The sequence below is a fragment of the Pezoporus occidentalis genome, unplaced genomic scaffold, assembly GCF_034315485.1.
Source record: "Pezoporus occidentalis ecotype Australia unplaced genomic scaffold, CSIRO_AGI_Poc_V1 ctg81, whole genome shotgun sequence".
NCBI lineage: Eukaryota > Metazoa > Chordata > Aves > Psittaciformes > Psittacidae > Pezoporus > Pezoporus occidentalis.
The window spans coordinates 4,648,265-4,660,441 of NW_026916170.1; the positions used below are offsets into that span (position 1 = coordinate 4,648,265).

At 36.9% G+C, this 12,177-nt stretch overlaps 2 long non-coding RNA genes across 4 annotated transcripts in view; both read right to left on the reverse strand.

The window, feature by feature from the left end:
• Positions 1-12,177, reverse strand: part of LOC134155959 (uncharacterized) — a 28,276-nt gene that overhangs the window by 5,063 nt on the left and 11,036 nt on the right. Inside the window, exons 1-2 of one of the 3 annotated variants that reach the window (XR_009961781.1) lie at positions 2,296-2,409; positions 6-164 (exon numbers count right to left, since the gene is read on the reverse strand). This is a non-coding gene — a long non-coding RNA (uncharacterized LOC134155959). Of the gene's footprint in view, positions 1-5; positions 1,529-2,295; positions 2,410-12,177 lie in introns of those variants that run through there. The other 2 variants (XR_009961782.1, XR_009961780.1) reach the window with 2 other exon arrangements.
• On the reverse strand, positions 4,409-10,007 carry LOC134155961 (uncharacterized). Its single transcript, XR_009961783.1, has 3 exons — positions 9,873-10,007; positions 6,120-6,201; positions 4,409-4,692 (listed from the first exon to the last, which is right to left on the reverse strand). It is a non-coding gene; the product is annotated as an uncharacterized LOC134155961 (long non-coding RNA).

The window sequence follows — 12,177 nt, forward strand, 5'->3', positions numbered from 1 at the left end:
CCAACCTGTGGCAACATTTCTAGGACTGGACCCCAGTAATCTTGCTCCATCTGGATCATTGTGATACAAGAATTAATGTAAGACTTGCTTCTGCAAACATTCCTGACATAGCACAGTCAGTTGTGGCTGGCAGGTTAGGCTGACGGTGTCCTTTTGAAATATACCTTTAAAAACAGAAAAGAAAGAAGCTGACCTAAAATTGCATTAATTTTAATTAATTCTCACTGAAGATGTTTTATGAGCTCTCTTGCATGCAAACAGACAATCAGAAGATAGCGATGGTTCATATATAAAGATCAGGAAGTAAAATAGACACCTGAAATCACCCTAAATCCCCTTATAATTCTTATCAAATTTGTTAGAATCTTGTATGGCATGAACATAGAAAAAGAGATATCATTTTAACATCCTTAATTTAGTAAGGTCAGTTGCTTTGTGAGTCAATAACTGTTTCTTTAATTTAAAACAAAGGCCACCATTTGCCTGTTTAGATTTCAGTTAGTGAAAGGTGTTCTAGTGTCAGCACAGAGATTTGTTTTATGTCAGTAGAAAGAAGATTTTTCTTGTGTTCTTCAGAGGGAGAACTAAAGAGAGTGCTGTGAGCCATCCTAGAAACAGCAACATGTCAAACTCCTCTGATAGACAACAGAGGAGGATCCCATTCTGTACAGCCATATCTGGTTACTTGGTTACTATCTTCCTCATGTAGCTTTTCTTTCTACGTGTCCAGCTTCATACACCGCTTGACATCCCAGTGCCTGTGTGTTGAGCAAGAGTGCTGGGGAAATTACACATATGGGAAAGGGCAATATAAATTTTGCAGAGGCAGGCAGGTTTGATTTTGAAATGTCCTAGCATTGAGAGCTTGACTAAGGACCTTCCCTGAATTGTTTTAGTTAATTTTTAAAGTAATTTCTAGAGTTAGCAAATCCCAATAAATCTCTTTACATGTTGTATTGATATTCACACAGGTTTTGTGTGTTCCTCCTGGATAGCTGTTCTGCAATCTCACTCCTTCCAAAGCTAGAAACTTCACTGTTATTTCCAGATTAAAATTATACTCATCTTTGTTGCAAATGGGGCCTTTTAAACAGTTTCCTTCCAACTTCTGATAGCATCTTTCCACTTCACATAGAATCAGGTTCCCTCTGGTTTTCTTTATCTAAATTCAACAATCTCCTTCACCATTTTGATGTAGATTCTTCCGAATCTACTTAATAAAGCCATTGATAATCATCCATCTCTACTGACAGTACCTCATATGTGCATAATATGATCTCATTTACATTTTTCATTATTAGTGTATCAGTAGCTCCTAATCATCCTGACATTGATTAGTGCCAGCAGTTAAGGTTTTAACCATTATCTTTTGACAATGCACATTTATCTCACTGCTGTTATTTCTAATCCTTAAGCACATCTGACTTCCTAAATTTTAGTCTAATATTCCTGTCTAAAAAACACAGACTAGGCCAAACAAACAAACAAGAGAGAAAAACACCCACCCATCCCCAAACAATACAGGAAAAGAAAATACCCAACAAAATAACAGTGAACTTATGGAATCCATATTAAAGTACCTCAGAAGTGAGTTTACTCAAAGAAATGAAGAGTTAAAATTTCAGTTAAAGTTTAGAAGAGTTACAACTGAGATTTATATTTCTCAGCATGGCTGTAGAATTGAATGGACTTTTTTTTTTTTTTTTCATTTAGCTGGCCAAGATATTTTTAGAGTTTTCTAAACTATTTTTGGAAACACAGAAGACTTGTAGTACAATAAAAGACATAAAAGACAGGGAAAACTAACAACCAGTGTAATTTTATACTGTGAAAATGAGGCATAGAATTCCCATGTTGAAAGCAATGCTCATAAAAAGCAGTGGATGTCACAGGGTGTTCTTTCCTGGTCATATCAGGTCATCACTTGAGATACATATGCTACAGACTAACAGGTATAGTGCCTTCTAAATCCCCTGGAGAGCAATATGGGAGCTCACCATAGGGCCTTACTTCTGCAGTATCTGAGATGCACAGCCACAGCATCATTCAGGATAGGAGGCCAGGTTGCTCTGGCACCAGCTGATTTTTTAGTATGAAGGATGAAGATTTCTCAGCATTTCTGGACAACTTATTTTCAATTTATTATTTCACTAAAGTGAAACTCTTTTTCCTGTCTCTAATCAAAATTCCCCACCTTCCAGCTTGTATCCATTACCTCTCAATCCTATTAATACAATCCTATTATTGTGCACCTTTGAAAGGGCTCCACCATCTCTGTAATCTCCCAGTAGTTACCAGGTAGTTGGAGACAGGAGGGATGTCCCTCTCAGTCTTCTCCAGTTTGAACCAGCCCAGTTCTCTCAGCCTCTCTCCTTCTACCATGTGTGCTGTTCCTCTCACCATCCTGGTGGCTCTCTGCTGGATGCACTCAAGCTTGTCAGTTTCTTTCTTGTCCTCAGGAGTGCAAAGCTCTGCATGGTACTGGGAAAGGGTTTCAGAAGGGCTGAGCAGATGGGGAGGGAAACACTTCCCTTGGCTTACTGGCCACACTCCTAATAATGCAGCCCAGGGTGCTGTTCACATTCAACTTGTTGCCTATCAGCACCCCTTCTTCTACAGAGCTGTCTTCTATACAGTTCTTCCTGGCCTGTACTAGTACCTGGGATTATTTCTTCCCAGATGCAGGGCTTTGCCCCTGTACAAGATCCCAATACACAGACCAAATGAATCCGATGCTCTTAATCCAGAGATACTATTGACCCAAAAGGCCAAGTCTTTCATGTATCCTTGTAGAACAGTTCACAGAGTATGTGAGCAGTATCAGTGAACAGATGGTTAGTATTTGTAGCCAGTTCATAGTTACATTCTTCTTAACTTTTTTGTATAATTTTTCAGTTTTGACTTGGAAGGTTTTTTTTGGATGATTTTATTTAAGACTGGGTCTTAAATTAAAACTGGGCTGAACTACCAGAATGTCTCATTAGACTGCAAAAAGATCTTATTATAAGGAACAGGCATCTGGAGCTGTGTGGAGAAAGAGCAGATGCCTTGCAATTATCTTAAATTCTGTGTGCCTTTAACAACAAGCATGCCAGGCAGCTGTGCTAGGTCAAATAAGAAACCCACATAACCATAGATTAAATTTGTCATGAGAGTAATACGGATAGTATTTTTAAGCTGGGGACATTTCTCTTTTACCAATGACAGAGAAACAGAACAATGAAACCCATAAACTAAAACCCCATCAGGCATACATTAATAACTTTCAAGCTATTTCAGCGTATCAAAGGAAAACAAAGGTAGAGAGTTTAGGAAGTTCTCAAAGAACTGGACTTTGCCTGAAATGTGTGAAAGCTCAGTTGAGCAAGCAGAGGTGGGTGGGGAATGGTGACATAGATTAGAAGATACCTGAAATCCCAACTAGAGAGTTCCCAGAGGAAGTGGAAAAAGAAGACTGTCATTGTACTAACAAAGAAAGCTATTGTCACCTTTCATTCTTAAAAATAGCACATACTAGGAGCCTCAGTAAGCATGCCAGTCCTGGCAAAACAAAAGTATTAAATACAACGACTACTTTTTTAAAGTAAACAAAACAGAGAGCTTGAAGGAGGGAAGAAACAAAAACAGCAGGATGACAGGTTCAGATACGAGAATGAGGACTCAGTGCCATTAAAACCTCTTTGCAGCATTGAATTGTATAACCCATCCATGCCCATCTTCAAAGCAGGATGGGAAAGAAAGTGACTAGAAATGATTACAGTACTACATAAGAACTCGTACTATATTTTCATGAAAAGGTGTGAACTAAGGCTAAAGGATGGGTAGAGGCAGGGACAGCCAATGTGTTCAGATTGAAGGGTCTGGGGACCTTCAAGGTCTCTGCTGTTACAGCAGTGTCAGCAGTAAGCATAGGCTGCTGGATGGTGATTCTCAAAAAAAAAAATATCTTTTTTTTTTCCTTCTCATTAAAAGTTTTCTGATTTCACCAGGAGAAGTCAAGTTATTTTACAAGTTATGTGAGCATTTTATTTGATTTTCATGGCCAAACTCTAAGCTCTACTTCCCTTTCTCATTAAATACCGGATGAAGTGGAACTGGGCAGAGACTGAATGTGACATTTCTACACAAGAAAATAAAACTTTCTTACAGTCATGCATTCAGGCGAGCCATGTGTTGAAGCATTAAATGAAAAAAAAATGGTTTCTTTTTATCTGCTAGATTGGGTAATATGAAAGTTACATAGCTTCTTACTGCACTCAGTCTACTATCTTTAGATTTCAACTTTGGCAGGGGGAGAGAAACAGTGCAATTGTTGAAAAATGTTTTCAATATGACCTCGTCTTCTAGAATTGAAAGCATCAATCTGAGTGGAATCAAATATCTGAGTAGAGCCATTTTCATCTTTTCTGCACTTTTATTTAGAGCAAGAGAAGAAATAAATGGACATGGGAACAAAGAATGAAAGATAATACAAAGTATAAAATTATCAACAAATAGCAAGAAATAAATTGTCTTTTATCCAACTTGAAATATTCTATACTGTTTACTGTAAAAATTAATAGATGTTTGCATGGATTTCCAAAGTGCTATGTGCATATAGTAACAAATAAGGGTTTCAAAGGCTCTGTTTTCAGAGTCTATTGTGCTATTCTCCAGACTCAGTAAGTGTATAGGTCCATTAGGTCCATTAGGCTAAAGAGGGGAAGGGGAGGGAGGAAAAAAAGTTAAAAAAAAGTGGGAAGTAAAAGTTGATTCTTCACGATTCTTCACTTAGATATTTCCTTCACTGCTGCCATGCTAGATTAGACCTACCTGGTTCACAGCAAAGGAGACCATTTCAGTTCTATTAACAGTTTTCTCTCTACACAACTCACCGTAATGGATTGCTGCAATATCATTGTTTGACCTCGAAAGATAAAACCCCATCAGGTCAGTAGAACTTTTTAGGTCACAGTACATGACAATGAAATAGTTACAGATGAAAAATTTGCAAGTATGATTTCTCAAGACTTTTTATTACAGAAGGAAAAAAATTCACTGAAGCTGGCAAATACATCTTATCTCTGACATTTTCAGGTTTGATACTTAAATCACCGTATGTCTTCTAACAAAAGCACATAGAAACAAAGTATTTTTAATTATTTTTGCTTTAGTTATGTAAAAAACTTCTATCTTGATAGTTAAATTGTGGTGCCACTTCCAATTGTCTTTTCTCATTCCACATTGTCTAAAGCTACTCAGGAAAAGTAGATGCTGCCCAAGTTGAACAGGTTATCACGTAAGCAGCAGCATCTGTACTTGTTAGATGTATTTTTGGCTTTATTGAGATCTCCTGAGTATGTACAAAGTGTGAGGGAGAACAACCAATCTTTCTGGAATATGTCCTTATTAATTTTGAAACAAATATTCACTTCTGTTTCTTTTGTGCAAACACTCAATCAATATTTGATAGCTGTATTTACAGCCTGGTATTTTTAGTGGCTTGATTACTTTTGAGTAGTTTTGTCTCAGTCTGTCACCTTAAGCTTTTCAATTATTTTCTGAGTCTCAGATAAGCTTTACTGTAAGACTTAATATTTTCATTCATGTATTCATTAAAGGTAGCATCAAAATCAATCCTTCATTAAGATCTGTTGAACAAGGCTGCTAGAAATATGTAATGCTATATCTCAATCCAGTATGAATCAAATGCTTAATGGAACTATCTTCTGATTACTAATGTCTCCTTATTAGCAAATGTATGAAAGGAAAATTAATCCTAGTACATGCTTATCAGTTTAAAGCAAATCATATGGGGCTTATTTATCTTTCTTCCAAGAGCTGAGACAATCAAGAAAAAAAGCACAGAAATCACTTAAGCAAAATCCTAGAAATAATACTGTACATGAAAATTATGAGAGTGAAGGGCAGATCTGAACTTTCTCAAAGCTTATAGCTGTTCAGAAACAGATTTTAGCATCTGCTTCATATCAGCCTAGATGAAGGTGAAGTGGGAAACAAATATTTAATATGAGCCTCTGGATCCCACAATAAAATACAAGAGTTTGGTACAGATAATTTTAATTGAATTTACCTTTGAAAATGTGGGATAAACTGACTCTGATTATTCATTTTGTTACTCTACTGCCGCTTCTGAAACAAAAAAGCCTAAATTCATGGATGCATCTTCTGGCACAATGAAGAAAGAGTTGGTTGTTGCATCTGTTTATTTTCAGGCAGACAACAATATTTTTGCATTAAAACTTAGGATGGCATTTATCAGACAAATACTAATCATTCCACCTTCACTTTATAAGCAACAGTAAAACAAGGGCCAACTCTGCAACAGAATTCCTCTCATCCTAATGATATATGTAAAAGAAGCCAGATTATTTGTACCCAAGAAATGCTGGTTTTTTCCTCCACTGATTGTAAATGAAGCTGTTTATGGTGTCAGGGAGGCTACTGCAGTTATAGAAGTCTAGTTTATAAATGCGTAAATGTTAATGAGATGAACCCTATCACTAATTGCATTTTGATCTTCATTTGCAGGAATTTCTTTGCTTTATTGCACAGCTTTATTTGAATGGGCACATCTTGAAATCTTTGACTGCAAGCTCAGGCTTTGGAGAATTTTCAGATCTAGGAAGACAGGCAAAAATTTTACATTACATGTAACAAAGAAATTTTACTGTATCACTTTAAAAGGAGAGGAAGCATAAAAATCAAACAAAACAAAACAAAAAAGCAGAATTCATGTGTAAAGTTTTCTGTGTTGTTACAGGCCATTATATATGTGCATCCTGTGCGCAGCTTACGTTATATATTTGAGGTTAAGTCCTGAAGTTATGCAGACATAAATGTAGTTAGATGAAACCCTTGAATACTTCTACTGACTTGAAGAATTCAATGTAATCCTCTGATTTCAGTGCCTCACATCCTTCAGTTCTCATTTTTCTCACAGCATTTCTGCTCCTATTTTTAAGAGCCCTGTCATAAGTTCATAAGGCCCATTTCAGTAGAAAATCACTAAGTACCATTCTTTAACATTTTAGTCAGAAGTGGCATCTGCTATTAGCTGTGCTAACCCTCTCTTCACAGGTCCTTATTAGAGAAAGTTTTGACAAAAATAAAAAGCGCTCTTGGCTTTCCAGCCATTACTTATCAATAGCTTTCCCTTTCTGTGAGAGAAAGTCCAATATTGTCCGTCTTCACTCACTGCCAGCATGCTCATGGAAACATCTCTTATCAGTGCCGGTAATAACTTGCTTACCAAACACGATTTAGTGTGAACATTTGCAGCTTCATAACACAAGTTTGCCTCCACCAAGCTCAGCTCCACCACACCTGTTTTTGCTGAATGTTCCTCTTCTTTGGTTTACTTAGGTGGAGGGCATTTGTCTACATCCAGACTTTTCAGGTGGAGGAGTCTTGCTGCTCTCATTAGTTCAGTTCTTTAGATGTATCTAACACTGGAAAATTATTTCTGTCCGCTCCATCCTGGGGGCTCTGTTCATGGGCTGATTCTTTGTGTGACCTCAGCCAATCTATGCTCTGGCAGATGTGAAAATAGGGAACCTAATCAAGAATAAATGTGACAGTATGTTCTCATCCCTAGGAACTGAATTAACAAGAAAATCAACCAAATAATTCTGCAAAAAGGAGAATTTTACTCTTGTCATATCCTCTGGTTGCTAGCCTGGTTAGGCAGGACAGGCCTATCTTAGTAAAGTTGTTCACACCCTCATATAAGTTAACGTGTACAGGAAGTCATTGTGAGGCACAAGAGATCTGGGACAGGGCTCATTAGCACCATGTCCTGGGTTCTCATTGCTTTCATGAGGTCTTTCAGATGGTTGATCTGGGAGTAAAAAGCAACTGTCCTTTGGAAACACTCAACAAGAAAAATTGTCACTGTGGTGTATTCCTCTGCCACAGCTGCAGGCAAGTTACCACCATCTCATCCATGTTACTGAAAGCAGGGCATGCATTTTACAACATCAACAGAAGCGTAACGCACAGCACCCTTTGGAAACTCCCATTATTGATACAGATGTGCAGAACTTCACCTTTAATCTTTAGCTGCTTTTAAGCATGTCTTCAGCAATGGATGTGCTGTATCACATCTGAAGTTTAAAAAGCTGCTGAGAATCCTGGTATGTGGTTTTCATAAACTCATTTAAAATTAAAATTTCAGTTGAATAACCGATTTAGAAAAAATCTATTATTCTGCAGTGCATTATGCGGCAATAACTGAGTGACAAATTTCAAGTTACAAAGTGAAAATATTTTTGCCTGAGAACTCTGAGGAAGTGCTCATATTGTGTAACTTTGAAAGTGTTACTTTTACCACTGACTTGGAAGCACTTAATATTTCTTCAAAATATTGTGGGAGAAGTTGGATCTGAGCAGACACCAAAGTCTAAAAGTGCATTCCTCATAACCTAGAGGTAGTCCTGAAATATGTTCTTTAACAGCCTGCTGTTCAGCTTTCTCCAACTAGATCAAATGTTCTGTATTTCAAAGCTGTGCAGTGGCACACAAGTGAAGAGAGTGAGTATGCACATGTCAGGAGCTTGTTGTCTGAGATACTAGGATAGGAAGCCAAACCCTGAAATACTGTTGGTGTCCACGCCTGGATTTGTCATTGACTGATTATATGGTATTGAATAGTTAATTTAGACATAAAATAAAAGGCTTTTGAGGAGTTAAGGATTTTAAGGATTGATAGGTAAAGGCTTTTAATAATCCTTTGAAGATTTTCAGACAGTGCATACACATCCAGACGGAAGTCTCATCAGGGATTTGGCAACACCAGATGCATGTGAAAGAAAGCAATGCTAAATAAATAGTTCTGCAACCAAGCCACAATCAGTTGTGCTGGATTATTTCCTCATTCTAGAAAGCCAACCTTTTATTACAAAAGTACAATTTATAAGTGATGTCAATTTATTTCCTGGAAATTCCCTTCAAATTCCAAAAAAGAAAAAACATTTGTGTAGTGAAAATGGATGTGGGAAAAATACTTTATTCTGGAGAGACATTTTAAGCAATGGGAAAGAAAAATGAAAGAAAGATTTTGTTCTACTTGCATTTAATTTCCCACAGAATACTTTGTAGACAAAATGACTGGGGCCATAACCTCAATTGTTCAAACCTATTAAGCAAATTAATCTGTGAATTTATTTAGAAGTACACCAGGTTCTCTCTTACAGTACTGGGCTTTGAAAGTTCACAATAGGTTTCACATGAGAAGCATGAGACTGATGCTGGCAGTCAGTTTATTTGCTTAGGTTGGGACAGGAGCAAGAAAAGAAACACTTCAAATGTTTACCCTGCATAAAATAATTTAATCACATCCATTAAGTCTGTGAGACTGAATGAAATCACAGAAGCCTGTAGCATTGGTGAATTGCTATTCTCTGCAGTATTATGAGAAATATTAATGACTAACATTTGATTAATGCTGTTAATTTAATGATTAAAAAAAAACCATAAAGATCAATAAGAATTACTGCCTGTAACACCTAGAGGGAAATTAGATTGAAATTGTTCGCGTGATTCATGGTTTTTTCATTAAAGTTCTCAATCTGTACAGATGTAAAAGCTGTGGTGATCATTTAATACACCAGCAGGGCATCTCAGACAGGAATTTATACAGTAAAATGATCTTAGCATTCATTCTCTGAGAGACTGCACTGCTCCCTAAGCCTGAGAAGTGCAGACAGTTCAGTCGGTAGCCCCACACCTGGTCAAGAAAGGAGCTTTAGAGGCAAATCCATTTCCTTCACTGTTTCATCTTTTAGAACTGACAGTTCCATTATGCTGATCTTTTCTGCTGTTAAAATATCATTCTTTAAAATACTGTTTTGTGAAAATTGTTTAATTCTGACCTTTGAAAGCACACATCCTCTCCCTCCTGAGATTCTGGGGCTTTTTGTTTTCTTTTTCTTTGGTGTAATTATGATCAGAATTACATTAATACAAGGAAGAAAAAAAACAAAACAAAACAAAACAAACACAAACAAGCAAAACAAACAAACAAAAAACACCAAAAACAAAACCCCACAACACAGAAAGAACATTACAGACAGACATCTTTCCCCCCACCTCCTCATAGTTTTTTCTTTGGAGGAATAGAATGAATAAGAGATACATTTCTCTATGGAGATCGGACGGTGTGAATGTTTGTTTTCTGATTTTGAAATTCAAAGAAGTATACATGTCTTTTTTTGCTCTAACAATAAAAGCAAGCAGAGGTATGCGTCAGCATGTATAAGACTCAGTATCTGCAAGAAGCATGAAAATCACTGTCTGCACCATCTTGAAACAATTTGTGAATACGGGTCAAATTCTCTAAATAATTCTTTTAAGGGAAGTGTTCAGGTTTAGAAGCACCAAGCACTACTGACTGGGAAGAAAGCAGACCTGTCTTTACATTTTGTAGTCCAGTCATTGGAGATATCATGAGGTGAAATTCAGATTGTTTCTTGTGTTTCTTATGGCTTTAAGCCCCTTTTGCGTATAATCACAGTATGAGTCCCACCTTTGCTTCTGTGACAGCAGTTTTATTCTACACTGCATGCTTGAACAGGAATCTCTAGCATAGTGAATGAGGCATTATACAAACTCTATCCACATGTGATAACTTCATTTACAAAATAAATATATTCTGTTTGCATGTAATTTTCCCCCTCCTGTAACATAGGATATGCCCTTTGAACAAAATACCCTGGATGAATAGCACTCTGGAATACTTGTGTTCTTTCAATCGGTGACTTGTAAAGCTGACTGGGTCACCTGAAATCATTTTGGGTGTAGACAAGGGCATAGATGAGGGCTTTTGAAGCAGTATTAGAAGACTGGAAAAAATCCTAATTTAGTTTTCAGAGTTCAGTTGCAATTTGTTGGATCTGAAGTTAATAAAACTATGGAATCTTGTGAGACAATCAAGCCAGATTTTTATTAGCAGGTTGTTACCTCCAAGGAGCGATCTGAGTTCCACAGAGAAGCTCTGGGCATTCTTCATTTGTGTCTCACTGAGTCCATTAAAAAATCATGGGTTATAGGTAAAATTTGCATTCTATTTTTCTGCTTACCTAGCAACTTGAGACACAAAGTAGCTAACTTTTATCTTGTTACAATAAATAAGCTTGCTTACTAATTTTTGGCTCTCAGAAGCAAGCATTTGACCTGCTGAATCTCTGTGACTGGAAAAGATAAATAATACATGCACATTTAAATGGCTTAGTCATGTAGTGCTTTCTGCTATATTGCAATCCAAGCAAGCTGTCTGCAAGTCATTGTTGAGAATTTGAGATAATATTTTTTTTCTTTAAAGCTAGGAATGAAGGTTTCAGCAGTGTTTCGATTTTTGGTTTCCCTTTTCCTTTCCTTTTTCATTCCTTCCTCGGTTTCTGTACGGTGCTTCAAGGGTAACAGAATTACTTTAATATTGCTCTTCTTTTGTTAAACATGATGTGAACAGAGTACTACTTGAATCTGAAATGACCTTTGAAGAATAACAAGCCAGTAAGTATGAAACGGGCCTAAAAGGATCCTCTTGGAGATGATCCAGTTTTTATCACCTGAATCCTAAATACTGCTTCTTTTACAGTATCACAAACCACAGTGCTAGAACATCATAGAATGATGATGAGGTAAAAAGTAATAGGGCCATTCTAATCTGACTACGGTACAATAATATCTGAAAAAAATAAAATTTAAATATTTGCATAAAATGAAAATAGGTAAGACAATACAGTGCCTGAAACTGCCTTTGGAAAAAAACACTGAAGAGCTTCTCTGTGTTCCCAACAAACTAAATAAAGCTACTCCCAGCAATAAAATTGGATTGACATTTTTATATCTTAGTTTGAAGCTACTTTCAGGTATAAGCCTTAGGTCTGCCTGCAAAAATAGCAAAAAGCAGTAATATTTTGTAATAGCGTATTTCAGAGGCTTTTGAAGGTCTTATAAATGTACATTTATTAATACTAGAATACTTTTGCACAGGGTAGAAATAAAAGTTGCATTACCTTCTTGGTAGGTCCCTCACCCACATCTCACAGTTCATGCCTAGTCTCTCTATGGTTCATCTCTGTAGAGGTGGGACAAATTTAAAATAGCCACTCCAGCAGTAGCTTCTTCTAGGTTGTTTCTTGGGAAGAGGGGTGGGGGCTGTGGAGTTGGGGCAGG